This window comes from Rhinoderma darwinii, chromosome 5, assembly GCF_050947455.1.
Source record: "Rhinoderma darwinii isolate aRhiDar2 chromosome 5, aRhiDar2.hap1, whole genome shotgun sequence".
NCBI lineage: Eukaryota > Metazoa > Chordata > Amphibia > Anura > Rhinodermatidae > Rhinoderma > Rhinoderma darwinii.
The window spans coordinates 131439226-131464651 of record NC_134691.1 but is presented as its reverse complement, the minus strand read 5'-3'; positions in this window follow the sequence as shown (position 1 = coordinate 131464651).

The window sequence follows — 25426 nt, the reverse complement described above, 5'->3', positions numbered from 1 at the left end:
GCCATTAATGTAATTATTACTCATTTTAATAACATGTCACATGACAACAGAAGATATAGTTTAAATAGACAGATGAGGAACACTTCACATTTTCTTCGTCTTCAAACCACTTTATGTTAACCCTTAATTGATATTTTGTAAGGATAGATTAAAGGCTATGAACTTAGATGTAATCGGTAACGTCTCGATCCTACGTGTCAGAGACACTCAGGACTCGCTGACACTGAACCCGTCAGTGCTGCTGACCTGACAGATTCAGGTTTCAGCGCAAGATACAGCTGCTCTGTATACAGAATACAAAGCAGCTGTAGCTCAAAAAAGAAAAATTATTTTTAATAAAAAGTATTTAGAAGGTCGCACCAAACGCACTGATAGACATTTTTATATATGAAAAAAAACAAAACCGATTTAAAACGTGTACATAATTAAACATTTTGTTCTAGTTCTGGCTATAAATATAGAACTTTTTTAAGCATTACATATTACAAATAAAATATTTCTAGTGTTTTTCCTCTGTATTATATGGAACAATAGGCCAAGGACAATAACATATTTTTCAGAATTTCTGAATTTCATCATGTCTTGTTATAGCTTACTGGTGCATACAGAGACTTACACACTCACACGCTTGTTAAAGTTGGCACTGGAACATCACACCATGCTTTCACAATACATCCCAACCATCCCTATTTGTCATACTATATAAACTTCAAAACTAACCACTGGAGTCACAGTTAAGTTTAATGAAAACAAAATATATCAGAGTTTGTAATTGTTTACTGAGTGCTTAAAATATTACATCTCTGCAGTATATGGAAGAGTACACGGGATAATATACAATATATGAGTTTTCATTTTATGAACTTATGCTGTACGTTGCTTAGTATCTATATAAATATTATTCTATATCACCATAAGGATATTTATGTATTCTTTATTAAAATAATAGTTAATTCAATAAAAAATCTGGACTTACATGAGGCTGTTTTAAATCTTTGTATTTTAGCCTTGATACAGTTGTGATTTTCCTTTTGTTTGTTTTTTATTAATAAATCCAACTCAACTGCATTAAATGTGGACTAAATCTTAAATTAATTGGTGTCATGAAACGGCTGATTATGTTTCTATTTTACTTCATTCCTGCCTTAGATTTCTTTAGGAGTATTCTGCTGGTCAGCCACTAGAGGGCACATGAAATAAAAGAAAAGGTCCTGTCATGAATAGTAGGTTATTAAATCAGTCATATGTCTGGTGGATAGTGAATGCCTACAATTTTACAATATTTACTTGTGCCTTATTGTATTTATAGCTGAGAGATGCGGCTGTATATGTTGATATATATTTTTGGCCATATTAGTAAAGGAAAAACAATATTAATGTTAAAGAGCATTTCCCGTAAAATAAAAACAAAAAGTTGGATTTCAGCTGTAGCTAAATAGTTAAAATCAGTTACTAGCACTACAAAAGTCTAAGGCTGGGTTTCCACGGGCCAGGTACTCTGTGTAAAAATCACACAGCGTGTCCAACCTGGAAGCAATATATTCTGTCCAAAACAATCGCACCACATTGTGGTACGCTTTTTCAGACAGATTTTCCACTGAGGAAAGCAGTGTTAAAAAACGCTCATACATACCTAGGCAATTGTTATGGTGACACGTCCCTCCTGTGCAGTCCGGTACGGCCTCCCCGGATGACATTGCAGCCCATGTGACCGCTGCAGCCTGTAATTGGCTGCAGCGGCAGTCACATGGGATGCAACATCTTCCCAGGAGGCTGGCCCTCTGACGTCATTCAGGCTGGCCCCCTGGGATGACGTTTTATCCCATGTGACCGCCGCTGCAGCCTGTGATTGGCTGCAGTAGTCACATGGAACGTCATCCCAGGAGGCCGGACAGGATGAAGAAACACAGACTTCTGGGTAAGTATGTTTTTTTTTATTTTTGGGTAATTGCGATTTTTGCGTCGTAATCGCTGTGAATACACCACAAAAGTCGCAACACTTGGCTTTCTGTTGCAGGATTTGCATCCCCATTGAATTCAATGGGGAAAACCCGCAACGGAAAATCAACTAAAACGCAGCATAAATTGACATGATGTGGATTTAAATTCCTCAACGCAGGTCAATTTATTAACGTTTAGGCTGCATCTTTTTTCTGTAGTCTTTGCTGCTACTGTAAATGCTGCGGAATTTCCACACATAATTTAATTGTGGAAACTCTGCAGCGTTTACGCTACGTGGGAACCCAGCCTAAGGGTCAGTTCACAGGAGCTTGAGGGGTCCCGGAGGGGTGAAACAGAGTGGTGAGCCTATAAATATTTTTTTTCTCATTGTCTGATGGGGAGGGGGTGGTAGTCGGATCGGGGGGAGGTTCAGGTCCCTGGATGGGCCTCTACCATGCCACGCTAGGTGCTGGCGTGGATTTCTGCTATAATTTATGGCAGTTATAATAACTTTGTTAGGCTTATGTGACCCTGCCGCTTTTATTAAACTAAGCCCATTATCCACAATTTTCAACGCAAATTCTGACCTTCGGGATTTTTGTAACACTTCTAGGCAAGAAAACTAGTGCAGAAAGGTTGATTAATTCCCCCGTAGTGTGCTTTAACTTTTGAAGAAACCAATATTTTATATTTTACGTTAAAATGTATATATACATTTTTATAAAATTAGGTGCCAAATCGAAATTCATCACATCACAAAAAGCAATTACTGATACTACTACTACTCTGCATTCAATGCATACTCTATCTTTCAGACACAAGTGACTTTTTTTAAATGGGTATTCCGGTTTCAGCAAGTTAATGTTGTGTTATCTTAGTACCTTGTACACTACAATGTTATATACAGTTAGGTCCAGAATTATTTGGACAGTGACACAATCTTCATGATTTGGGCTCTGCATGCCACCACATTGGATTTGAAATGAAACAACGGAGATGCAATTGAAGTGTTAACTTTCAGGTTTAATTCAAGGGGTTGAACAAAAATATCCTGTGAAACGTTTAGGAATTGCAACCATTCCTCTACACAGCCTCCTCATTTCAGGGGCTCAAAAGTAATTGGACAAATTAACATTACCATAAATAAAATGTTTTTTTAAAAAAATACTTTGTAGAGAATCCTTTGCAGGCAATGACTGAATGAAGTCTGGTACCCATGAACATCACCAAACACTGGGTTTCCTCCTTTGTGATGCTTTGCCATGTGTTTACTGCAGCTGTCTTCAGTTGTTGCCTGTTTGTGGGTCTTTCTGCCTTAAGTTTTGTCTTAAGCAAGTGAAATGCATGCTCGATCGGGATGAGATCTGGTGACTGACTTGGCCATGGTAGAATATTCCACTTCTTTGCCTTAAAAAACTCCTGGGTTGCTTTCGCAGTATGTTTTGGGTCTTTGTCCATCTGTACTGTGAAGCGACGTCCAATCCACCTTGCTGCGTTTGGTTGAATCTGAGCAGAAAGTACATCCCTGAACACTTCATAATTCATCCGACTACTTCTGTCTTCAGCCACATCATCAAAAAACACTAGTGACCCAGTGCCTTTGGCAGCCATGCATGCCCATACCATCACACTGCCTCCACCATGTTTTACAGGGGATGTGGTGTGCTTTGGATCATGAGCCGTTCCAAGCCTTCTCCAAAGATCTAAGTTTCATCTGTCCAAAGAATGCTGTTCCAGAACTGGGCTGGCTTCTTTACATGCTGTTTGGCAAAGTCTAATGTGTCCTTTCTATTTTTAAAACCTGATTAATGGTTTGCACCTTGTGGTGAACCCTCTGTATTTGCTCTCGCAAAGTCTTCTCTTTATGGTAGACTTAGATACTGATATACCTACTTCCAGGAGAGTGTTCTTCACTTGGGTAGATGTTGTGAAGGGGTTTTTCTTCAACATGGAAAGGATTCTGCGATCATCCACCACTTTTGTCTTCCGTGGACGTCCAGGCCTTTTGGAGTTTACGAGATCACCAGTGCGCTATATTTTTTTCAAGAATCTACCAAACTGTTGATTTGGCCAGTCCTAACATTTGTGCTATCTCTCTGATGGATTTCTTCATTTTTTTCAGCCTAACAATGGTCTGTTTCACTTGCATTGAGAGCTTCTTTGAACTCATGTTGTGGGTTCACAGCAACAGCTGCCAAGTGCAAATGCCACACCTGGAATTAACTCCAGACCTTTTACCTACTTAAAGAGACTCTGTCACCACATTATAAGTGCCCTATCTCTTACATAAGAAGATTGGCGCTATAATGTAGATGACAGCAGTGCTTTTTATTTAGAAAAACAATCTATTTTTACCACGTTATGAGCGATTTTAGCTTTATGCTAATTACGTTCCTAATGCCCAACTGGGCATGTTTTTACTTTAGACCAAGTGGGCGTTGTACATAGGAGTGTGTGACGCTGACCAATCAGTGTCATGCACTTCTCTCCATTCAGTTAGTCAGCACATAGGGATCCTGCTAGATCAGTATGTGCTGTCTTATACTGACACATTAACGATACTCAAGTGTTTAGACAGTGAATAGACATTGCTTCCAGCCAGGACTGGATGTCTATTCACAATACCCACACTACGGGAACATTTCTGTGGTACTTACAGCAGAGCAAGCGTAATCTCGCTGTAACCTGTCATTTACAGTGTGATCTCGCGAGATTACGCTTGCTCTGCTGTAAGTAATGTCGGCTAGGGTATTTCTAGCGTTTCCATTCCATCATTTATGTCTTCACTCCCCCTTCCTAGCAGGAAGCCATCTTTCCTGAGAGTCCTAAGAGACATCTCGGGTACGAAGGAAGATACTCAACAACATAGTGATAATGATTTGTTTTCCGCGAGTCAGCCAACGGAGTGTGTTGCGGCGGTGGTGGAGGTGGAAGCGGTGTCCGAGACGCATAGCTGTGGTAGTGGGGGTGTTGGTGGTAGCCGTGGTGGCAGACGCAGTAATGAGGGGGGGCATGGAGCCCGCCATGATGTCACATCACATTCACAACACAGTAACAGAAGTGGCGGGGATGATGAGGAGGGCTATAATGATGATGTTGTTTTAGACAGGACTTGGGAACCAGGTGACGAGGTGATGACTGCGTCAGAGGAGGAGGGTAGTAGTGGCGGCACTGGCAGTGATAAACAGCCAAGCCGAGGTAGGGGCAGAAGTAAATCTGCAAAACGTTGCAGCGGTAGGGTCAGCTCAGGAGCCGGTGACAGCGACACTGCTGCTACTGGTGTAGGCTCCCGAAAAAAGCCTGCCAGACAAGGGGCAAGCTCGGGTGGTGGTGGTGGTGGTGGTGGTGGACATGGTACTACCTCTTTACGGTACTCTGCCATGTGGCAATTTTTCTGTACCTTCCCGGAGGACGAAAACATGGCACAGTGCCGTATCTGCAAGCAGAAAGTAAGGCGTGTGCAGGGCAGCAATGTAGGAACTACCGCTCTACGTAAACACATGGAGTGGCATCACAAGGCCATGTGGGACAATCGACATGCCCCACCATCATGTACATCTAATGAAGACCCCTCTGCCGCTGCTGCTGCTCCAAGTCCCTGTCATCTAAGTAGTAGCCAGGCCTTATCCACCATGTCGTTGTCATCATCATCATCACTGTCATCTAGTGCTCCTCCTACGTCCCGTCAGTTATCCATTATGGAATCGTTGTCCAATAAGCAACAATATATACCCAGTCATCCACTTGTCGTGCGACTTAATTCACACCTGGCTAAGTTGTTGGTGGTGCAGTCGCTGCCGTACCACCTGGTCGACTCCGCCAGCTTCAAGCAATTGATGGCGTTCGCTCAGCCTAGGTGGCGAATACCTAGCCGACATTACTTCTCCAAGACAGCTGTCCCTGCCTTGCATAAGCACGTGGAGGAAAAGGTGTGCCAGTCCTTGCAATTATCCGTGTGCAGCAGTGTACATGCCACCGTTGACACGTGGAGCAGCAACTATGGGCAGGGATAGTACATGTCTTTCACGGCCCACTGGGTCAATATTTTGCAGTCCAATGCACCACCGCAGCAATGCCAGGCATTACCACCTTCACGCTTGTATCTTTCTGGTTCAACTCCGGACACCAGGCGCCTACCATCCTCCTCCTCCTACTCCTCCTCCTCCTCCTTGCCCTCCTCAATGGAGGTCTTCCCGTCCCCGACAGGACACAGCGTATCTTCCACTCCTCCTCCCTCCTCTTTTCATAGGTGCAAGGTGAAGCGCCACAACGCTGTCTTACACCTGCTGAGCCGGGGCGAGAAAAGCCACACAGGGCAGGAGCTGCTGATGTGCATCAAGGAGGAAATCGCACGCTGGCTGTCTCCTCTAAAACTCACACTGGGCAATGTTGTCTCTGATAACGGGAAGAACGTTGTGGCTGCACTGCGTCTAGGTCACCTGACACACGCTCCTTGCATGGCACATGTGATCAATCTGGTCATAACACGCTTCTTAAAGTCATATGTTGGTTTGAAGGGTGTGCTGGCCATGTCCAGGAGGGTTTGCGTTCGCTTTAGACGTTCGCATGCATTTAAGCACGCCCTCCTGGACTTGCAGCATCAAAACAATCTCCCAGAACACAGCCTGATTTGCGACGTTCCAACACGCTGGAATTCCACCCTGCACATGTTGGATCATCTGTACGAATAGCGGAAAGTCGTGAATGATTTCCTGATGCAGCAGACAGGCAGCGTTTGGAGCCAGTGTAATTTCGAGCTCAGGCACTGGCAGCTGGTTAGAGACGCATGTCGCGTTTTGAGGCCCTTTGAAGAGGCCACACGATTTGTGAGCCGTGACTCTAGCGGAATGAACTTTGTTATGCCGCTGATATTCATTATGGAGCAAACGCTCACAGCGATGATTCAGCAAAGGATGAGGAAGGATCACATCTGGCTATGGATGTTGAGGAGGAGGATGAGGAAACAGGACCTGAAGAGGAGCTGGATTTGGAGATGGAATCACAGGAAGGGATAGGGGACGAGGCAGCCGCACAACATGACAGTGATGGTGATGACGAGTCTGACGACGACCTTGATGATGGACAACCATGGCAGTATGGGGCGGAGATGGAACCAACCGGGCCCTCTGAAACACTGTCCAGGATGGCGAGCTGTATGCTTCGTTACTTGCGCGCTGACTGTCGTATTGTTAGTATGAAGCAAAGAGATGAGTACTGGATAGCCACACTTTTAGACCCTCGGTATAAAGCCAGAATGGGGGAGTTTTTTGCGCCTTCCGAGAGGCAGACAAAATTGGCTTATTATCGAGAGAAGCTATGCAGCTAGCTTGTCACGGCTTTCAAACGGCAAACACCTGCTGCAAGCATGTCTGACCGGGGGGCCACTCTCCGCTCCCCACTGTCTCATCGTTCCACCGCCTCTGGCAGAGCTACCTCTGCAATCGGCGGCAGCAGTAGCAGCAGCCAATTCAGTTTGGAAAATATGATGACAACATTTTCCACATCCAATACCCCGACCTGACACACATCGTAGTCACCAAAGGGATGTTCACCATCACCAGCACCTAAACAACCAGGTTCACCCGTACCTGGACTGTGCCCTTTCTCCATCAGAAATCCTGATCCCAGACCCCATGGACTTCTGAGTCAGCAGATTGGATCATTGGCAAGAACTGGCCCAGTTTGCCATGGGTGTACTGTCTTGTCCACCCTCCAGTGTAGCATCAGAGAGGGTATTCAGCGCGGCAGGGGGCTTCGTCACCCCTAAGCGAGCAAGATTGTCCGCCAACAGCTTGGAAAATCTCACGTTTCTGAAAATGAATCAAGCGTGGATTGGTGAGGATTTTAAAACCCCTGTGCCTGATGCCACTGATTAGATCTGACATTGCTGCTGCTGCTGCCGCTGCCGCCTGCTACTGCCGCCTGCTGCTACGGGATTCTGTCCTGTCCACTCTTTTTTTAATGTGCCGCTGTTGGTGCTGCTACTACTTCTACCACCAATCCACCCCCAGGGCCGTCTGCTACAACCAGACCTGCCCCACCACAGGGCTTTGTCCTGTGACTGTCCAGTGTCTTTTAATGTGCTGCTACTACTACTAACAACACCATTGCTGTCCGTTGGCTACCTCTACTACCACCAATACACCTCCACTGCCGACTGCTACAAGCAGGCCTGAGGCCTGCCCCACCACAGGGCTTTGTCCTGTGACTGTCCAGTCTCTTTTAATGTGCTGCTGCTACTACTACTACCACCACCCTTGCTGTCCGTTGGCTACCTCTACTACCACCAATACACCTCCACTGCCGTCTGCTACAAGCAGGCCTGAGGCCAGCCCCACCACAGGGCTTTGTCCTGTGACTGTCCAGTCTGTTTTAATGTGCTGCTACTACTACTACCACCACCCTTGCTGTCCGTTGGCTACCTCTACTACCACCAATACACCTCCACTGCCGTCTGCTACAAGCAGGCCTGAGGCCAGCCCCATCACAGGGCTTTGTCCTGTGACTGTCCAGTCTGTTTTAATGTGCTGCTACTACTACTACCACCACCCTTGCTGTCCGTTGGCTACCTCTACTACCACCAATACACCTCCACTGCCGTCTGCTACAAGCAGGCCTGCCCCACCACAGGGCTTTGTCTGTGACTGTCCAGTCTGTTTTAATGTGCTGCTACTACTACTACTATCACCACCCGTGCTGTCTTTTGGCTACCTCTACTACCACCAATACACCTCCACTGCCGTCTGCTACAAGCAGGCCTGCCCCACCACAGGGCTTTTCCTGTGACTGTCCAGTCTCTTTTAATGTGCTGCTACTACTACTACCACCACCCTTGCTGTCCGTTGGCTACCTCTACTACCACCAATACACGTCCACTGCCGTCTGCTACAAGCAGGCCTGGAGGGCTTGTGAAAAGCCATTGCTTGTTGCTTTTACATCCATGTATGGATGAACTCCGGCAGGCATCTGCCAATAAAAAGGGTACATTTTTGGAGGGCTTGTGAAAAGCCATTGCTTGTTGCTTTTACATCCATGTATGGATGAACCCCGGCAGGCATCTGCCAATAAAAAGGGTACATTTTTGGAGGGCTTGTGAAAAGCCATTGCTTGTTGCTTTTACATCCATGTATGGATGAACCCCGGCAGGCATCTGCCAATAAAAAGGGTACATTTTTGGAGGGCTTGTGAAAAGCCATTGCTTGTTGCTTTTACATCAATGTATGGATGAACCCCGGCAGGCATCTGCCAATAAAAAGGGTACATTTTTGGAGGGCTTGTGAAAAGCCATTGCTTGTTGCTTTTACATCCATGTATGGATGAACCCCGGCAGGCATCTGCCACCATAAAGGGTACATTTTTTGAGGGCTTGTCAAATGCCATTGCTTCTTCTTTTACCACCTTATATGTATGAACCCTGGCAGGCATCTGCCGCCAAAAATTGTTAATTTTTGTACCTTTTTTAACAATGCATTAAGCATACAACATGCACAAGTGCAGTGGTTTCTGTTAGTTATCACCGTGTCCCATCCGTTTTTCTATAGCCTTACATGGTGGCGTAACTTTGACACTAACTTTGCCTTAACGACAGCTTAAAAGTACTTGGATACACTCATGGGTGACCTAAGAGTGTTATACAGGGCTTCTAGGGCTTTTAAACAGTGTTATACACAATTTTTAGGGGCTTTCTTGAATTACAGGTTCGCTCAGAACTAATTCGGTCCGAATCGAACTTTTTCATGAAATTCGGCGAACCAGCCGAACCGAACTTTTCATAAATTCGCTCATCTCTATTAAAGAGCTATAATTCCTAAACCGTTCTTCAAATTAGGATGTGAATACCCTCAAATTAAAGCTGAGAGTCTGCACTTTATGCCAATATTGATTATATAACTGTATATTCAATATGTTTTGGTAAACAGCTAAAATGACAAAACTTGTCTCACTGTCCAAATAATTCTGGACCTAACTGTATATTATTATATTACATATTATATATTACTGTACTTGTTGCTGCTTTTCTGCATAATGAGAAGTTATACAATTTTCTAATATACTTTCTGTATCAGTTCCACATGGTTTTTTAAACCCTTTCTTCCAAAGCCATTTTACAGATTTTCATTTTCGCTTTTTCCTCCCCATCTTCCAAAAGTCATAACTAATTTATTTTTCCATCCATATAACTGTATGAGGGCTTGTTTTTGCAGGACGAGATGTAGGTTTTCACTGCACCATTTAATGTACTGGAAAACTGGAAACATTTCTTTGTGGTGTGGAATGGAAAAAAAACTGTGATTCCTCCATTCTATTTTAGGTTTTGTTTTTATGGTATTCATCATGCAATAAAAATGACATATTAACTTTATTTATATCTATTACACACAATAATATATATTAATTACACACAGAGAGATCTATTTCCAGTATTTTTTTCTTTTAATGTTGAAGATTGTGGGTAACAGTTATTGAAAATCCAAAATGTAGCCTTGCAGAAAATGTGAATATTGGGTAAAAGCTCAAGATTGTTTGACTCATGATGTCACACTTTAATCAGCTACTCAACACAAAACACCTGCAAAGGTTTCCTAAGCCTTTAAATGATCCAACAGTCTGGTTCAGTAAGCTACACAATCATGGGGAAGACTGCTGACTTGACAGTTGTCCAGAAGACAGTCATTGACACCCTCCACAAGGAGGGTAAGCCACAAAGGACATTGCTTAAGAAGCTGGCTGCTCACAGCGGTCTGTATCCAAGCATATTAATGGAAAGTTGAGAGGAAGGAAAAAGTGTGGTAGAAAAGGGTGCACAAGCAACAGGGATAACCGCAGCCTTGAAAGCATTGTCAAGAAAAGGCCATTCAAAAATCTGGGGGAGATTCACAAGGAGTGGACTGCGGCTGGAGTCAGTGCTTCAAGACCCACCACACACAGACGTATCCAGGACATGGGCTACAACTGTCGCATTCCTTGAGACAATGTCAGAAGCGTCTTACCTGGGCTAAGGATAAAAAGGACTGGTCTGTTGCTCAGTGGTCCAAAGTCCTGTTTTCAGATGAAAGTACATTTTCCATTTCATTTGGAAATCAAGGTCCCAGAGTCTGGAGGAAGAGTGGAGAAGCACTCAATCCAAGTTGCTTGCGGTCCAGTGTGAAGTTTCCACAGTCAGTAATGATTTGGGGATCCATGTCATCTGCTGGTGTTGGTCCACTGTGTTATATCAAGTCCAGAGTCAACGCAGCCGTCTACCAGGAGATTTTAGAGCACTTCATGCTTCCCTTTGCTGACAAGCTTTATGGAGATGCTGGTTGCATTTTCCAGCAGGACATAGCACCTGCCCACACAGCCAAATGTACCAATACCTGGTTTTTCTAATCACAGTATCACTGTGCATGATTGGCCAGCAAACTCACCTAACCTAAACCCCATAAAGAATCTATGGGTATTGTCAAGAGGAAGATGAGAGACACCAGACCCAACAATACAGACGAGCTGAAGGTCGCCATCAAAGCAACCTGGGATTCCATAACACCTCAGCAGTGCCACAGGCTGATCGCCTCCATGCCACGCCGCACTGATGCAGTAATTCATGCAAGAGCAGCCCCAACCAAGTATTGAGTGCATATACTGTGTCACGGTCACAGGGTATGTGGACCCACTAGGCCGCTCCGCCGTAGCGGAGAGGCAGCTGACCAGGTCACAGTCTATATGAAAGTCAATAGTAAGGCTTGGGTACCTGAACTAGTCCAGAAAGTGGCTGAGGCTTCAGCACGGATGGAGGCCGGTGCAGCAGGCAGTGCCAGACGTGGCGGGCAGTATCCGATGTGGCAGAAGACACGACGTGGCAGAAGACACTGGACGTGGCAGAAGACGCTGGACGTGGCAGAAGACACTGGACGTGGCAGAAGACACTGGACGTGGCAGAAGACAGCAGGTGCAGTAGACACAACTCCAACACTGGTAGGCACAGGAACAAGAACAGTACGGGATACAGGAACAGGTAAGAGGGCACGGGTAATAACTTGAACGGGAAACACTAAGGGAGCGTTTGGGATAAACTGGGATAAACTAACAACACTCAGGCAAGGATCAGAAGGGCTGGCGCCTTCTTATAGACCAGGAAACCATGTGGTTGATAATGATGATTGTTTCCTTATGTCCCTATGGGACACAGCAGAACGGAGCGGAAGTGAGCGCTGGCGTCTCCTAGGAAGGAAATGGGGACCAGCGCTCACGGATCCATGGCTGCGGGCGTCGGTAGGTGAGTAAACCCGATGGCCCGTGGCCATGGACGCTACATACTGTACACACTTTTCAGTAGGCCAACATTTAGGTATTAAAAATCATTTTTGAAATTGGGCTTATATAATACTCTAATTTTCTGAGAGACTAAATTTTGGGTTTTCATTAACTGTTAGCCATAATCATCATCATTAAAAGAAAAAAATGCTGGAAATAGATCACTCTGTGTGTAATGAATCTATATAATATATGAGTTTCACGTTTTGAATTGAATTACTGAAATAAATTGAATTTGTGATGATATTATAATTCATTGAGAAGGATTAGTGTATGTGTGTATATATATATATAAATAAACTTTATTTCATTGTATTTGACTTTTTTTTCCCACTAGGGGACTTGAACCATCGATGGCTTGCACTATATACTGCAATATTAATGTATTGCTATACATTGTATTCTGACAGGCTCCTATGAAGCCCTGTTGGAGGGTGTTGCAGGGGGGCAGATAAAATTTCAGAGAGGGGACCTCCTACTATTTCAAACGGTTTAGATGCCGTGGTCGCTATTGACCACAGCTTTTAAGGGGTTAAATGAGCGTGATCCTGCTTGTACACTCATTTTATGGAGCACTCATTTTATGGAGCTGGCTCAGCCCGTGATCCCCGTCCATGCTCCCTCACTCAACCTCTGCCGTATATACCGGGAAGGGGTTAAAATCTCTGCTTATTGCCAATTGATAGTTACCTTTATTGTTTAATTTCAGTGGATTGAAATCTGTCCTAGTCATGTGATACACAGGTGAACAGCTCCTTACAATATAAAGCTCTCATGCTCAGCCTGTAACCAGTCCTGAACAGATGTGTCCATCTCATGACCAGGAATGGATCTACAGGAAGTAAACAGTGAAGGTTCCTATTGAAGATATATATTTATGTAAAGTGTTGGTGGTTACTTACCAGCACTATGGGCCAGACTATGATATCTTGCTATTTTGCAATTGGGAGCAGGCAGGAATCAATTGACAACTTCTTCTTCTTCCAAACCAGCCCAAACCAGCCCAGCACCCAGCCGTGCAGTGCACATATTTTAAAAGTGAGGCGGCCCTGAAGACTGACCCATTTGCATTACGTGGTGACGACACAACCTCACTACATCACCATGGGATAGGAGGCAGCATCTGGAGCCTGTATAAGTAGGTCCGTCACTAAACTGGGGGCCTTATGCGGTTTTAATAATGTGAAATGAGCGGGACCATGATCGCAAATTACCAAGATATTGTGCCCATCTATTTTAAGTGAAAATGCATAGGCTCTAATAAGTTTATGCAGGTAGCTTCCAGAGGAAGCAGCGGGCCCTTGTTCAGCCAAGGCCTCTAAAAGCAGCACCATCTTTATTGCCATGATGCGGGTCCTGTGTGTACCTGTTAATTATTTTTTTACAATTATTACTGAATTAGGTTTTTTAAAAAAAAAAATATTCTGAGATTTCTGAGATGTATTGTAAAGGATCTGCCAGGCACAGCGGGGTTAACTCCCAGAACTAATCAGTCAGCACCTGAGAATACATCCCTGAGACTGACTCCTGCTTCCACCATTCAGGCTGGCAGGCTTAGGAGTGGGAGAGCCTATCGTAACCTGGCCAGACTCAGCTAGCTCCCGCCCTCGGTCTATTTAAGCCTGCACTTCCTGTCCCTCGGTGCTTGTTATTGCTTTTGTTTCTTTCCTTGTGGTTCCTGGCCCAGCTACAGCTCCTGCTATTTTTGATCCTGCTCCATACCGACCCTGGCTTACCGACTACTCTTCTGCTTTTCGTTTTGTACCTCGCACACTCCTGGCTTGACTCGGCTCGTTCACCACTCTGGTTGCTCACGGTGTTGCCGTGGGCAACGGCCCCTTTTCCTTGCTTGTGTTCCTTGTATGTTTGTCGTGTTTGTCGTGCACTTACTGAGCGCAGGGACCGCCGCCCAGTTGTACCCCGTCGCCTAGGGCGGGTCGTTGCAAGTAGGCAGGGACAGAGTGGCGGGTAGATTAGGGCTCACTTGTCCGTCTCCCTACCCCCTGCCATTACATAATAACAAGCCCATACCTAGCCCTGCGGTCTTCCCCTGGTCCCTGACACCACTATGGATCCCCGTGAGACCCTGGCTCAGCAAATGCAGGGTCTCTCCCTACAGGTCCAGGCCCTGGCTCAGAGGGTCAACCAGCCTGATGCTACCCTGGTAGTTCCCCGCACCGCACCTCTTGAACCCCACCTCAAGTTGCCCGACCGGTTCTCAGGGGACCGGAGGACTTTTCTCTCCTTTCGGGAGAGTTGTAGGCTTTACTTTCGTTTAAAGCCTCATTCCTCAGGTTCTGAGAGCCAGCGGGTGGGTATAATTATGTCCCGGCTCCAGGAAGGGCCCCAAGAGTGGGCCTTCTCCTTGGCTCCTGACGCCCCTGAACTTTCCTCCGTTGATTGTTTCTTTTCTGCTCTCGGACTTATTTATGACGAGACTGACAGGACTGCCTTTGCCGAGAGTCAGCTGGTGACCTTACGTCAGGGTAAGAGACCTGTTGAGGAGTATTGCTCTGACTTTCGGAAGTGGTGCGTAGCTTCTCGGTGGAATGACCCTGCCTTAAGGTGCCAGTTTAGGTTGGGTCTGTCGAATGCCCTGAAAGACCTGCTAGTTAGCTATCCCTCTTCTGACTCCCTAGACCAGGTTATGGCTTTAGCGATACGACTTGACCGACGTCTCAGGGAACGACAACGTGAACGTTTATGTGTTTTCTCCTCCGACTCCCCCATGATGCCTCCCGAAGCTCCGTTGCTTCGTTCCTCCCCGAAAGATTCAGAGATACCTATGCAACTCGGGGCCTCCGTGTCCCCCCAACAACGTAGAGAATTCCGCAGGAAGAATGGTCTCTGCTTCTACTGTGGGGACGACAAGCATCAAGTGAACAACTGTCCTAAGCGTAAGGTTGCAGCCAGAGAACTTCCGCGTCTAAGTGATCATCGGGGAGGTCACTTGGGCGCACAGGTATTTCCCGTAAATATGAAACGTACTAAGATCTTGCTTCCCTTTCAGGTCTCTTTTGGTGGTAGGTCTGCTACCGGCAGTGCTTTCGTGGATTCAGGGTCCTCTACTAATATCATGTCTGTGGAATTTGCTATGTCCCTTGCTATGCCTCTTATTGATTTGCCTAAACCTGTCCCGGTAGTGGGTATCGACGCCACTCCTCTTGCTAATGGTTATTTTACACAGCATACCCCTGTTTTTGAACTCCTTGTTGGCTCCATGCATTTGGAGCAATGCTCTGTACTGGTGATGCAGGGATTATTGTACGATTTGGTTCTAGGTCTTCCCTGGTTGCAGTTGCATAATCCTACGTTTGACTGGAATACTGGGGAGCTAACCAAATGGGGTAATGAATGTTGTACGTCATGTTTTTCTGTTAATTCTATTTCTCCCCCTAAGGAGGCGAATACGCTACCCGAGTTTGTTCAGGACTTCGCTGATGTTTTCTCTAGGGAGGCCTCCGAAGTGTTACCTCCTCATAGAGAATACGATTGCGCTATCGAATTGGTACCAGGAGCTAAGCTTCCTAAGGGTAGGATATTTAATCTTTCTTGTCCCGAACGTGAAGCTATGAGAGTGTATATCCAGGAATCCCTGGCCAAGGGTTACATTCGTCCCTCTTCTTCTCCGGTAGGTGCTGGCTTCTTCTTCGTGGGGAAGAAGGATGGTGGTCTTAGGCCATGCATTGACTACCGTAGCCTGAATAAGGTCACGGTAAGGAACCAGTATCCCCTTCCTTTGATTCCTGATCTCTTTAATCAGGTTCAGGGGGCCAAATGGTTTTCTAAATTGGATCTACGGGGGGCGTATAACCTTATTCGCATCAAAGAGGGGGATGAGTGGAAGACTGCGTTTAACACGCCCGAAGGCCATTTCGAATACCTCGTCATGCCCTTTGGGTTGTGTAATGCCCCTGCGGTCTTCCAGAATTTCATAAATGAGATTTTGAGAAATTACCTGGGGATTTTTCTGGTAGTGTACCTTGATGACATACTGGTGTTTTCCAAGGACTGGTCCTCCCACGTGGAGCATGTCAGGAAGGTGCTCCAGGTCCTTCTGGAAAATAAACTGTTTGCCAAAACCGAAAAATGTGTGTTTGGGGTACAGGAGATTCCATTTTTGGGTCAAATCCTTACTCCTCATGAATTCCGCATGGACCCCGCCAAGGTTCAGGCTGTGGCGGAATGGGTCCAACCTGCCTCCCTGAAGGCGTTACAGTGTTTTTTGGGGTTTGCTAATTATTACAGGAGATTTATTGCTAACTTCTCGGTCATCGCTAAGCCCCTTACGGACCTCACTCGCAAAGGTGCTGATCTCCTCCACTGGCCTCCTGAGGCTGTCCAGGCTTTTGAGGTCCTTAAGAAGTGCTTTGTCTCGGCCCCGGTGCTGGTTCAGCCCAACCAAATGGAGCCATTTATCGTGGAAGTTGACGCATCTGAGGTGGGAGTGGGGGCTGTCTTGTCCCAGGGTACCAGGTCCCTCACCCATCTCCGCCCCTGTGCCTACTTCTCCAGGAAGTTTTCGCCAACTGAAAGTAACTATGATATTGGCAACCGTGAACTCTTAGCCATTAAATGGGCATTTGAAGAGTGGCGCCACTTCCTGGAGGGGGCTAGGCACCAGGTAACGGTCCTTACCGACCACAAGAATCTGGTTTTCCTAGAATCTGCCCGGAGGCTAAACCCGAGACAAGCTCGATGGGCGTTATTTTTTACCAGGTTCAATTTTTTGGTTACCTATAGGGCTGGGTCTAAAAATATTAAGGCTGATGCACTGTCGCGTAGCTTCATGGCTAGCCCTCCTTCGGAGGAAGATCCTGCTTGTATTTTGCCTCCAGGTATAATCATTTCCTCGATCGATTCTGATTTAGTCTCTGAAATTGCTGCTGATCAAGGTTCAGCTCCCGGGAACCTTCCTGAGAACAAGCTGTTTGTTCCCCTGCAATTCCGGCTAAGGGTACTTAGGGAAAATCATGACTCCGCACTATCTGGCCATCCAGGCATCCTGGGTACACAACACCTCATTACCAGAAATTATTGGTGGCCTGGGTTGCCTAAAGACGTTAAGGCCTACGTCGCCGCTTGTGAGGTTTGTGCTAGGTCCAAGACTCCCAGGTCCCGACCAGCGGGCTTACTGCGTTCGTTGCCCATTCCCCAGAGACCTTGGACACATATCTCCATGGATTTTATCACCCATTTGCCTCCATCCCAAGGCAAGTCGGTGGTGTGGGTGGTGGTGGACCGAGTCAGTAAGATGTGCCACTTTGTGCCCCTCAAGAAACTACCCAACGCCAAAACGTTGGCTACCTTGTTTGTCAAACACATCCTGCGTCTCCATGGGGTCCCTGTCAATATTGTTTCGGACAGAGGGGTACAATTTGTTTCATTGTTTTGGAGAGCCTTCTGTATGAAGTTGGGGATTGATCTGTCCTTCTCCTCTGCCTTCCATCCTGAAACCAATGGCCAAACGGAGAGGACTAATCAATCTCTAGAACAATATTTAAGGTGTTTTGTCTCTGACTGTCAATTTGATTGGGTCTCTTTCATTCCCCTCGCCGAATTTTCCCTTAATAACCGGGTCAGTAACTCGTCAGGGGTCTCTCCTTTTTTTTGTAATTTTGGGTTTAATCCACGGTTCTCCTCCGTTTCACCTGGTAGTTCCAAAAATCCTGAGGTAGAGGTCGTTCATCGGGAACTGTGCACAGTCTGGGCCCAGGTTCAGAAAAACCTAGAGGTGTCCCAGAGCGTACAAAAAACTCAGGCTGATAAAAAACGTTCTGCTAACCCCCTGTTTATGGTCGGGGATCTGGTGTGGTTGTCGTCTAGGAACTTGCGTCTCAAGGTTCCGTCCAAGAAGTTTGCTCCCAGGTTTATTGGGCCGTATAAGGTCATTGAGGTCCTCAATCCTGTCTCCTTCTGGCTGGAGTTACCCCCGTCTTTTCAGATACACGACGTGTTTCATGCCTCCCTCCTCAAACGCTGCTCCCCGTCCTTGGCTCCCTCGAGGAGACCTCCTGTTCCCATCCTCACCCCGGAGGGGGTGGAATTCGAGGTGGCCAGGATTGTGGACAGCAAGATGGTCCAAGGCTCCCTCCAGTACCTGGTCCATTGGAGAGGATACGGGCCCGAGGAGAGGACTTGGGTACCCGCCCGGGATGTTCACGCTGGGGTATTGGTCAGGAGGTTCCACCTGCGTTTCCCCAGTAAGCCAGGTCCACTTAGAAAGGGTCCGGTGGCCCCTCATAAAAGGGGGGGTACTGTAAAGGATCTGCCAGGCACAGCGGGGTTAACTCCCAGAACTAATCAGTCAGCACCTGAGAATACATCCCTGAGACTGACTCCTGCTTCCACCATTCAGGCTGGCAGGCTTAGGAGTGGGAGAGCCTATCGTAACCTGGCCAGACTCAGCTAGCTCCCGCCCTCGGTCTATTTAAGCCTGCACTTCCTGTCCCTCGGTGCTTGTTATTGCTTTTGTTTCTTTCCTTGTGGTTCCTGGCCCAGCTACAGCTCCTGCTATTTTTGATCCTGCTCCATACCGACCCTGGCTTACCGACTACTCTTCTGCTTTTCGTTTTGTACCTCGCACACTCCTGGCTTGACTCGGCTCGTTCACCACTCTGGTTGCTCACGGTGTTGCCGTGGGCAACGGCCCCTTTTCCTTGCTTGTGTTCCTTGTATGTTTGTCGTGTTTGTCGTGCACTTACTGAGCGCAGGGACCGCCGCCCAGTTGTACCCCGTCGCCTAGGGCGGGTCGTTGCAAGTAGGCAGGGACAGAGTGGCGGGTAGATTAGGGCTCACTTGTCCGTCTCCCTACCCCCTGCCATTACATGTATGCAATTATTAGTGTTTTTTATTTGATAAGAAAAGTCAGCAAAGAAATTAATAATAAAACTAAACATAAGAAGAACTTTATGTCTATCAGTCTGCAGGGTTTTCTGCTTGCCCATGAAACAAACACTGCTGTAGAGATCTTGCAGAGAAAATAGCTGTAAGACAACTAGGGGGATTGCAGTAGTGGGGGAGGACTTCTTTTGCACCCAGTTGCCTTACAGTCAGGCGCAGGTTTGAGGAATGGAGGAATTACTTGGATTTATTTGTGTATTTTCTACATTTAGTGTTCATTTAAATCCAATAAAGTATTCGATTTCAATGAACACTAAATGTAGAAAATACACAAAAAATTGCACAACCTGTTACACACAGACATGTATCCAATTTGCAAGTTGCTTTTCATTTTTATTAGGTCTCATCAGAGCAATAGGTAGCAGGTTATAAGGCTTTATTCGCACTACCGGGTGTCAAATCGGAAGTGTAAAATGACAGTTTTTCACGGCCCATTTGCACCCGTGTGGGACTTGTTTTCACAGGTCCCTCATAGACTTGAGTCTATTGAGAGAGTCGGGAAACCAAACTAAAGTAGGACATGTCCTATTTTTTCCCGGGCAGTTTACACGGTCTGTTAAAAATACGTCCATCACCCAGCCGATTATCCCTGTCGTCTGAATAGGGTCTAACTCTTTGTTATATACCTTTTTCTGATGAGACCTAATAGAAAAGTAAAGCTTTTTATGAATTAGATACAGGTCTGCATATAATTGGTCGCACCAATTTTTAGCCAGTGATAATGGAAACCTAGTTAGCTAAGCAAAATCTAATGAAGGCTTTCTGTATTTAGTTTATAAATATATTTAAGGACATAATTTGCTAAGCATAAACTAAAAATGTGATGTGAATATCATGTATTTTACATTTGCCATATAGCCCTTTTCATATTAAAAAAAAAATGCAAAAAAATATACAACTTTGAGACTTTAAAATAGATGTTCAAATTCTATACCATAAAATGTGAATCTTATGAAGTGGAGACAGATAAAGAAATTGATATTATGGAGATAGATGAGTCATCTCCTGAGTTCATGCAGAGGTCTCCAACCTACAGCTGCTCCAAATGCAGAAAGAAAAAGTCACATATAAACATATCCGATACTTGACATAAAATAATTTCCTGCCTATCTTTATAAAGCATTTTTTTTCCATTGACAGAATATTACGGATTCCTAGTACATGAGATGTAATATGAGGCTTGTGAGGCTGAGTTCACACTGAGTTTTTTGGAGGAGGATAATTCTGCCTCAAAATTCTGTTTTGAATTTTGAGGCAGATTTTCCTCTGCCTGCAATCCATTTGCCGCGTTTTTCGCTGTTCCTTTTTTCGCTGCGTTTTTCGCTCGCGCCCATTGAGTGCTTTGGGCAAAAATGCCGCAAAATACTCTTTCTCTGCCTCCCATTGTTTTCCATGGAAGGTCAGAGGCGTAAATGCCCGAAGATAGGGCATGACGCTTCTTTTTACCACGAGGCAGTTTTTCCGCTCGCAGTAAAAAGTGTTCCCGCACACTCGTCATCTCCTAGCTGTCAATCAGCAGCTGTGGCAGTTGCTAAAGACAAGCACAGTTGATTCATCAGTGCAGGTCAGATGACCACACTGAAGTGAGCCACTGAGGCTCGTTTGGAGAGAACGACCTGATTGGTCTGCCTCTCCTTAAGAATCCCTGGCTCCAGCAGTATGGTGCCGGTTATTGCATATGCTATGTGTGTTTCCTGTGTTTTTTGTTGTTTGTTTTTTTTCTTTTCACCCGTTAGTGACCGCCAATACGCCTTTTCACGGCGGCCACTAATGGGCTTTATTCTGATGCATACACCTTTTCACGGCGCTGCATCAGAATAAATAAACAGAGCAGGGAGCTGTTAAATCTCCCTGCTCTCAGCTACCAGAGGTAGCTGAGGGATGGGGGCATCCCTGCTCGAACGGGTGAGATTGATATAAGTATTGATAAGATCGCCGAGTGTCTGTGTCTTCTATGGCAGCTGGGGGCCTAATAAAGGCACCCAGGTCTGTCTGTAATGAATGCCTGCTAGGCTATGCCAGAGGCATGGCCTAGCAGATGCCTGTCCGTTTTAAATGGACAGGCAGTAATACACTGCAATGCAACAGTATTACAATGGATTATAAAGGCGATCGGATGATCGCATATTAAAGTTCCCTAGTGGGACTAGTAAAAAAGTAAAAAAAAAGTTTAATAATGTTAATTTAAAAAAAAAGTGAAAAAAAACACATTTTCCCCTTACAAAATGCTTTACTATTAAAAAAACAAAATAAAGTAAAAAAAGTTGGACATATTTGGTATCGCCGAAGTCCGTAACGACCCCAACTATAAAGCTATTAAATTATTTAACCTGCACGGGGAACGCCGTAAAAAATAAAATAAAAAACAATGGAAAAATTGCTGTTTTCTGTGAATCCTGCCTTAAAAAATTTGATAAAAAGTGATCACAAAGTTAGATCTACTACAAAATGGTACCAATAAAAACTACAAGTCGTCCTGCAAAAAAAAAGCCCTCATACAGATGCATTAGCAGAACAATAAAAAAGTTAAGGCTCTTCAAATATGGAGACGCAAAAACACATAATTTTGAAAAAAAGTGTTTTTACTGTGTAAAAGTAGTAAACCATAAAAAATCTATACAAATTTAGTATCTGTAAATAGACAAGCTCCACATGCATAATTGTTAAAGGCTGGGTAATGTTTAATATACCAACATCCCTCCATATTTTACCATATAGGCTGCTCCATAGCCATTTAAACCATACCAGAAAGAATAGAGCTTTATAGCCAAAGTTTATATAAATATGAAAAGTTTATTAATTACATTAATATAACAAACATTTAAAATTACATGCAATCACAAGACTCTAGTACATGTAGTGTGGTATTGTGGAGCACTGCAATGGGGGCGGCGTGAGCTCCATCCTATGCAAACCTGTTCCTCGGCTTCTGGGAGAGACAGGTTTTCCAAGGGGACGGCGCCTGCGCCGCCGACCATGTGCTGTTTTGGACCCGGTATATTGATGATATTTTCTTTATTTGGCAAGGATTGGAGTCTGGACTGATGAGTTTCATGCAGCAGTTGAATGAAAATTCATTTAATATCAAATTGACGTATAAATATCATCCACACCGGGTGGAATTTCTGGATATACAGATTTTCACAGACACCTCTGGTTATTTACATACAGACGTCTTTCGGAAGACAACATCTGTTAATGCCCTGCTGCATGCCTCAACAGCACACACTCCTTCCACCATTAAAGCCATCCCAGTTGGACAGTTCCTCAGGATGAGGCGGATCTGCTCCTCTAATGTCTTGTTCGAACAACAATCTAAAGATCTTACAAATAGATTTAAAGATAGAGGTTACAGCAACAGAAAGATCAAATTAGGATATAGAAGAGCGAGAGCAACTCCCCGCAGTGATCTTTTGAGATCTAAACAACAACGCGCTAGTGATCTTGGTATACGATTTATACCCACATATAATGGGCAGTGGGATGCGATGAGAACTATCCTAGTAAGACACTGGCCCATTTTGAGATCAGAAGCACAACTGGCACAAAATTTACCGGAGAGACCTTTCATGACAGCTAGAAGGGCGAGAAACCTCAAAGATTTCCTCGTTAAAAGCCACTATATACCACGACAATTATGTCCATTTGGCTCACGAGGACCCAGAAAGGAATATTATCCTTGTGGAGACTGTAAATCCTGTGCCAACATCTGTCGTGCAACTGATTTTTCGACGGTTGATGGAACGAGGCAGTTTGAGATTAGGGATTATATTTCATGTAGCACCACACATGTGATATACTATGCCACATGTGGGTGTCCGAAAGTATACATAGGACTGACCTCTAGGGAGATGAGAATCCGCACGAGAGAGCACGTACGAGATATCATGGGGGCCAGTGAGATTGAAGATCTAGCACAACTAAAGACGCTTCCAAGACACTTTAAGGCACATCACGATTGTAATCCCAGAACATTATTAATACGGGGAATTGATAGAAGGTGGCAATGTGAAGAAGGTCTTGGCACAAAAAGAGTGCAAGTGGATTGTCCTGCTGGGATCAATGAAACCCCATGGACTTAATGAAAAATTGAGTTTTGTTCCTTTTTTATAATCCCTACTACTTAGATTTTATTAATTATGTTTTGTATTGTGATGCCTTTTTTTAGGTGTTCTTTTATCCTTTTCTCATGTCCGATTGCCTTAACAGTGGAGATATGATTCAAGCCATCTGAGTGCTCCGAATACTTTGGAGAGCGATGTAAAGTGGGAGTTCAAAATTGCCGACTCTATTAATGAATTTACTGCTACATGACCATTTGTTTTAAAAAAATAATTTTCTTTTTCTATTTTTATAAGATTACACAGGGGCTCCTCCTCCTTTTATTATACTGTGAAATTGTCTATTTATTTTAGAAAATATGTTTAATACCTTTGATAGCCTCCAGGTTGATAAAATTGCCTGCTATGGTAATATTATATTTATACTTCTATTCACATTATTATCATCCCCTTACACTGTAATTTTTGTATTTTTCTATACATACTTGTTCACTGCACTGTTTATGGGTTAATATTAACCCTGTATATATGTATATATTGTTTATTTTAAATATAAATATTGCACTCATTCATATTCCTTTTTTTATTATATCACGTATTTGTGTTTATACATGATCTTATGTTTTTATATCATGTTCATTTACACCAGTTTGTCCCGTTTATTTGTGCCACATTTATTTATTCTTCACCTTTTATCACTTCACTTTAGTTTCGGTATGACTAATGTTACTATGAACAGTAGGTTAAATAAACCTCTCCCTAATAATGATATTAAAGTCCAAATACAATGTCAGCCGCACAGCCTTGTAAATCGTAGGTGGGTGCCGACCTGCCCAGGTCAGGGCTAACAGACCTGCTGTAGTAGAATCCAAAAATCAGGCAGCACTCCAAGGTATAAGCAAGGTAGAAAAAGGTGCTTTATTGGTCCATATAAACACGACGTTTCAGCTCAACACTTGAGAAAGGCTCCTGTGTTGAGCTGAAACGTCGTGTGTATATGGACCAATAAAGCACCTTTTTCTACATTGCTTATACCTTGGAGTGCTGCCTGATTTTTGGATTCTAATAATGATATTAGATACTTACATCTCTATTCATTTCATCCATCTCCATTGTAATGATGAGCGCATGCCGTCTGTTGTCGCTGGCGGAGATGCACGGCCCCCTTCAGCTTCTTTCACGCACTGCGCATGTCCGGAACTCCCGTTACGCGTCGGGAATCCGGATGTGTGCTTCAGCGTGTGGAGCCGGAAGTGGGGCATGCCTCTCTTCCAGTCGCGTAAGAGCGCATGCGCCGAGTGTTCATTACGGCAATGTGCTACACCCTAATACACACAGTAATGCATTATATAAGGATCGGACATGCTCTTGTACTGAGCACATACCCCCTGAGGAAGCACTCAAGGCGAAACGCGTGTTGGGGTGTTTGTGGCAGAGCCAACATTGGTGTTTATACCCCCTTCTTTCTGATGCTATAATGGGTAAGCCTGTTTTCTGACGGTTATCACATATAGTGATACTTTCCCTTGTCTTTTCCCTATTCCTACCAGTGTTTAAATTATATGGGATACTAGAAGACATCAGGGTCTATTAGAACCAAACTTTCTGTGGGCTAAATAAATATATATATATGTTTTGTATCAAGCCAGTACAGTCTATGTAACCCATTGCATCTTTCACTAAGTAATTTCCATGTTGTGCTCCACAATACCACACTACATGTACTAGAGTCTTGTGATTGCATGTAATTTTAAATGTTTGTTATACAAATTTAGCATTGTTGCAATCGTAACAATCCGCTAAATAAAGTTATTGTGTTATTTATACCACACGGTAAACGGCGTAGATTTAGGACACAAAAAAGGGTGGTGAAATTTCAGTTTTTTTATATTCCCTCTAAAAAAAGTTAATAAAAGTTAATCAATAAATTATATGTACCCCAAAATGGTGCTATTAAAAAATACAACTTGTCCTGCAAAAAACACGACCTTATACCGCTATGTCGACGCAAAAATAAAAACGTTATAGCTGTTGGAATGCGACGATGGAAAAGCTTAAAAAATAGCTTGGTCATTAAGGTTCAAAATAGGCTGGCCATTAAAGGTTTAAAAAACTTTATTTTTATTTTTCCAACATAACATACATACATTATTGTTTACACAAAAATGCATATCATTAACACATCTTATATTTAATACCCCTTACCCATCCCAATACCTTCCCTCCCA